Raw genomic sequence first — 6,407 nt, forward strand, 5'->3', positions numbered from 1 at the left:
CATATAAACAAATAATTCCTGCTCTTGCAGCCCTGATAGGACAATGTTCATTAATCGTTGAAAAGTCGCAGGAGCATTTTTTAGACCAAAAGGCATTCTCTCAAACTCGCAATGTCCAAACGGAGTCGTAAACGCAGTTTTATGACTGTCTGCGGGGTCCATTTCTATTTGGTGGAATCCAGATGCTAAATCTAACACAAAGAAGTATTGAGCTCCTCCTAATTGATCTAGAATATCTATAATGTTAGGTAGCGGATAAGCGTCGCCAATTGTTTTTTCGTTTAACGCGCGAAAATCTAATACCATTCTCCAGCGTTTATTTCTTTGAGAATCTTCTTTTTTGGGCACTATCCATATAGGTGTATTGTACGGCGATTGTGATTGTTTTATTATTTTCCCGTTTAATAGTTCTTCTACTTGTTTATTTATTTCATCTTTAAGGACTTGAGGAAATCGGTATTGACAAGTGTTTATCGGTTGGTCATCTACAGTTTTGATGCTGTGTTGAAGCACGTGAGTTGCCGTTAATTGTTCTCCCAGAATATGAAATCTGTCTTGACTATTTTTTATTAAATTTATCACGTTGTCTCTCTCCTGGTTATTTAAATGACCTACACGTAATAACGGAAAGAGAGTTCGAAATAGAAATAGACCGGAGTATAGCTGGAAATCTGTTAAGAAGGGAAGAAGGGGAAAACGGTAATAACGAACCTTCTTCTTTGATTTCGTATCAAAGCGAAATGTTCCAGGCGGGCGGGAATAACCTTGCGTCGAATTTAGATAACGCAGAACGGGCTCTGGACATAGAAAATGTTAGGCNAGCTCANGACGCGGTAGACAGAGAAATAACGCAAATGCAACACGAGCTAGCCGGAGTTCGTGATGCGTGGGCCGCGGGGGGGGGGGGGGAGAGGCCAGGCTCAGGTAGGTCGAGTCATGACGCCATCGAGAAAGTCTTACGTCAGGTCTTGCGGACATTAGGGGCAATGGAAGCACGTGTAGACGCGTTAGGTAGGCAAGTGGAGGAGCTACGCAAGGAAAGAGTGCGCGAAACAGGTGCTCCACCCATACGAAGAAACACACACGTACGCCCGAGCGAGCAACTCAATATCACGTACCGACGGACGGATGGTGACATCCGAAACCACGTAGTAAACAGGAGTCAGCTACAATTGAAAGACGCAGTGAATTTAATACCAGCGTTTTACGGAAAATCAGCTGAACAGATACGCGAGTTTTTAAACGCGTGTGAGTATGCAGCGGGAGTTGTTAGCCCGTTGGATGAACCTGCTTTGTTACAAGCAGTGTTGTGTACAAAGTTGTAAGGTCAGGCTTTATTAGACTTCGAGACAAAGAATATCTGCAACTTCCGACAGTTAAAAGAAGAAGTTGAGAACACTTACGCTGCAAAGAAAAGTGTTACTCAGTTGCAAATAGATTTTAACATGTTAAGGCAAAAGAATGGCGAAAGTGCACAAACGTACGGCCAACGTGTAAATCAGATCGCCATGGAGTTGTATGGGGCCATGGTGGAAGGTAGGACACACCGTTGAAGAAAAACGTATCATTATGAGCACAATCAAAGAGCAGGCGTTGCAACAATTCCAGATAGGATTAAAAAGCAAAATTAGAGTAATAATTCGCTCACGAAATTATGGAACTCTACAGGAGGCCATAAATGCGGCCAGCTCGAAAGAAAAAGTAACAACACCTCATAGCGGTCAAATAAAAAATCAGAATCCGCAAAATAAAGGAAAATATAATAAAGACACATGTTTTAAATGCGGAAAGCATGGACATTTTGGTCGAGATTGCCGAGTCAGCAAAGTGTCATTGCCAAAGGCAGGCGGCAGAGTAAATGCCGTTGAAAAATATTGCAATTATTGCAAGAAAACAGGACATTCCAAGGAAAGTTGCTGGGCCCTAAATGGTAAGAAGTATCTAGTAAAGAAAGTGAAGGATACATCGCATAAGAAGACAGGTAAAAAGCAGAATCAAAGTGACAGCAGCGACTCATCTGAAAGTGAGGATGGAGGCAGCAGGAAGAAAAAGGCTATAAAAGTAGCAGAGCTTCAAATTGCAAAAATAGACACCACGCAAGCAAGTCTGGACATTGTAAAAATGCCAATTAAAGAGACAAAGCGTGGGACGGCAGAACTGTTGTATGACACGGAGGCTTCAGTGTCACTTATCAAAAAAGAAATGCTTAAAAAGAGAAACTCCCGCAGAATTAACAAACGTAGAGTTAACGGGAGTTATAGGCCATGAAGCCCGTGTGATAGGAAAGTTTGTGGCAACCGTACAGCTGAAATATAAGAAGATCAAACATCCTATGTATTTTGTGAGGGATAATTTCCCTATAAATTACGAGGGAATCCTGGGAAGCGATTTCTTAAAGAAATATAACGTCACTCACGACTATAAGAAAGGGAAAATTCTCGTAGGACAGGAAGCGTTGATCCTGCACCCTTATAGAAACATAGAGATACCATCGAGAAGTGAGGCCATTATACCAGCAAGAGCAAGTAGCAACCAGATAGGACTAATTGAAGCTGAAGAGAAGCAGCCAGAAGTATTTATCGGCAGTTGTCTCGTACAGCCAAAAAATTATTTGTGCCCCATGAGCATAATCAATACAACGGAACGAGCCGTAAAAATGCAGATTCCGCAGGTGAAAATTGAGCCGTTAACGGACATTGACGGAGGCTTAGAAATAAACGTAATAAAAAACGAACTCAAAGGCCTTTCACGTCAGGAAAAAATAAAAAGTTTGTTACGAATAGAACATTTAAACGAAGAGGAAAAAGAGGAACTTTACGAATTGAGCGGAAAATACAGCGATATCTTCTATTTAGCCGGAGAACTGCTGAGTAAGACAAACGCAGTAGAGCATCAGGTTCCAGTCAAGGTTGACACTGCACCGATTAATGTAAGGCCGTATCGACTACCAGAAAAACACAAGCAAGAGGTCGATAGGCAGATAAAAGAAATTTTAAATAGCAAAATAATCCGACACAGCAAGAGTCAATGGAATGCGCCACTTCTAGTAGTGCCTAAGAAGATGGATGCATCGGGCATTAGAAAACTGAGAATAGTAGTAGATTTTCGACGGCTAAACGACGTGACCATCGGAGATTCGTTCCCACTACCTAACATAACCGAAATTTTGGATCAGCTGGGGAATGCTAAGTATTTCTCTACGTTAGACTTGGCATCGGGATATCATCAGATACCCATGAAAGAAGCGGATAAATGCAAGACAGCATTTTCAACGCCGTACGGGCATTACGAGTATAATCGAATGCCCTTCGGACTAAAGAACGCGTCAGCAACGTTCCAGAGGCTGATGAATTCGGTTTTAACTGGACTCTAGGGTGTGAAGTGTTTCGTGTATCTGAACGATATTGTAATACATGGAGCCAGTTTGGAGGAACACAGCAAGCGACTGAAGGAGGTGTTCGAACGACTCCGGGAATACAGTTTAAAATTACAACCGGATAAATGCGAATTTTTTTGGAAGGAGGTCACGTATCTGGGACACATAATCACAGAAAACGGAATAAAACCAGACTCATCAAAAATAAGTGATGTGAGAGATTTTCCTGTGCCGACAAAGATAAAAGATATACAGGCTTTCATAAGATTGGCGGGCTATTACCGGAAATTTATTGACCAATTCTCAAGAATTGCTAAGCCTTTGACACAGTTAACAAAAAAGAGTGTCAAGTTTGAGTGGGGGCCCGAACAGCAACAAGCATTCGAAGTATTGAAAGAAAGATTGGGCAACACACCTTTGCTAGCATATCCGGATTTCACAAAGGAGTTTATCATTACAACCAACGCGTCAGGTTACGCAATCGGAGCTGTCTTGTCACAAGGCTCGATAGGACAGGATAAGCCTATCGCATATGCAAGTCGAGTATTAAACACTCCCGAACGGAATTATAGCACCACGGAAAAAGAATTGCTAGCAATAGTATGGGCCGTAAAACATTTTCGACCATATTTATATGGTATTAAATTTAAAATCGTAACGGATCACAGGGCATTTGTGTGGTTATTCAGTGTCAAGAACCCCGGGTCACGACTAATCCGTTGGCGATTGAAACTCGAGGAATACGAGCATGAGATAATTTATAAAAAAGGAAAAGCCAACACCAACGCAGATGCGTTAAGCCGAAACATCGAGCAACCCGAAGTATGTACATACAAAGCAGAGGAAACCGATGAGGGCAAAGAAGCAAGTGAGACACAAGAACTCACGGAAAAAGAAAAGAAACAGATACTGTATGAGTATCACGATGCACCGTTAGGAGCGCACCAAGAGATAGCACGAACCGTGAAAAGAATTCGCCAGAATTATAATTGGCCGCACTTTACAAAAAATGTGGAGGAGTATACCTCGAAGTGTGCGTCTTGTCAGCGAAATAAAATGGCGAAAAGGGTTAAAGCACCAATGGTCATCACCGATACGCCAGCAGAGCCATTTGAGAAATACGCTCTCGATATTGTTGGACCATTAATGGTAACAAGTAACGGAAATAAGTACTTATTGACTTTCCAAGATAATTTGACAAAATTCAGTAAAGCGATACCTATCTCAAACCAGGAAGCAGCGACCGTAGCGAGAAAATTTGTTACAAAAATAGTGTGCGAGTATGGCATTCCGAAAACGGTACTAATAGATCGAGGCACGAATTTTGTCAGCAAAATGTTTAAAAACGTGTGCAGATTATTACGAATTAATAAAATTCAAACAACGGCATATCACCCCGAAAGTAATGGAGCTTTGGAACGTTCTCATAGGATGTTAGCTGAATATATAAGGCACTACGTAAATGAAGATCAAACAGATTGGAACGAATGGATTCCGTACGCCATGTTTGCATACAATACTACGTCACATTCAGCCACAGGGTTTACACCGTTCGAGTTGATGTATGGTAAACAGGCGGAATTGCCAACTGCATTAAGAAAACCTCCGGCGACACAGTATAATCTAGAAGATTACGCACAGTAGTTAAAGGAGCGATTACGCGCAAATCTCGTAGCGAGGGAAAATCTGCGCGAGGAAAAAAAAAGCGAAGCGTTATTACAATAAGAAGCATCTTTCAAAGTTGGCGATAAAGTCCTGCTATACGATGAAACATTGAGAAGGGGAAGGTCAAAGAAGCTGGAATTACTATGGATTGGTCCGTACGAAATAGTTGCAAAAGTTTCAGATGTTACATATACAGTAAAAGCGAGGAGACGCACACAGAATGTGAATGTTAATAGGCTAAAGGCCTTTATAGAAAATTAAGTAAAAGAAAGGGTACTTACCGATCCACTTCACTCTGAGTCGGAGATAACTACGACGGAAGGATCAGGCGACAAGAAGGGAGACCCAGGCACACCACATCGGGATTTCAATCAAAGTAGTATCGGAATACACCTGGCGGCGGGGTGCGCGGTGACTCCGGGTCTGGAGAGGCCGGGGAGTAGTCTTTGGGCTCCAGGGTTACCGTTTCGTCCTCAGAATCGGTCACGGTAACGGTCGGTGACGGGACGGGCTGCTCCGGCGGGGCAGGATCGAGGCTTCCAGCACTAGTTTCCGCGGTGTCACGAGGTACGACAATGGTAGCCGCACTCGTAATACTGACCCGCGAGTCGGTGTCACTGTCACCGTCACTGACACTTTCACAAAAGATGGCCTAGTCTTTACCTCCAAACTGAAGGCCAAGCCAGCATGTTATACAAAGGGACCCGGATGGTCGACCCGCGCATCCGCATTGACTGCACGGAGATGCCATTGTATAACAAACGTATGTTTAGTAACAGAAGAAAAAAAAAGATTCCGTCGTTCGCCAAAGATAACGAAGAACTAACTCGATGGTGAAGTGTGAAGTATTGAAATATCCGTCCCTAAGAAAGGGGGAAAGAAGAAATCCGCGGTTTAACATAAATTTGACACCAGAAATTAAAATTAAACTCGGATGAAGTCGTAGTCGAGTCAGTTTACTTTGCGACGAAAGTAAAATATGTATAGGCGAACACAGCATAGGAACACGACCGTTGCAGAAAATAATATAAAAATATTATCTTACAGAGTAAAAATTTTACTGTTAAAAATTGCCGTGTGTATTGCGTGGGATGGAACCGAAAGACAGGAGTTCAAGATTCAAAGGTTCCAACATAATCCTGGAATATATTTCGAGAAACAAGGCAAAATGTACCGTTCTTCCAAGAAATGGAAACTAGCAGTAAGTGTTACGTCCTGGAGACTCCACGGTCCCTTTTTTTATGCGACGCGACGCGCCAACGCATAGCGAACCCCTTTTTTTATAATAAATAACTCGAACGGGTCTCCTATCGTTTGGAAACTTAAAACTCCAGACGATAGGAGAACAAACGAAAATTATATCGGC

The sequence above is a fragment of the Pseudomyrmex gracilis genome, unplaced genomic scaffold, assembly GCF_002006095.1.
Source record: "Pseudomyrmex gracilis isolate BER0280 unplaced genomic scaffold, ASM200609v1 scaffold_1504, whole genome shotgun sequence".
NCBI lineage: Eukaryota > Metazoa > Arthropoda > Insecta > Hymenoptera > Formicidae > Pseudomyrmex > Pseudomyrmex gracilis.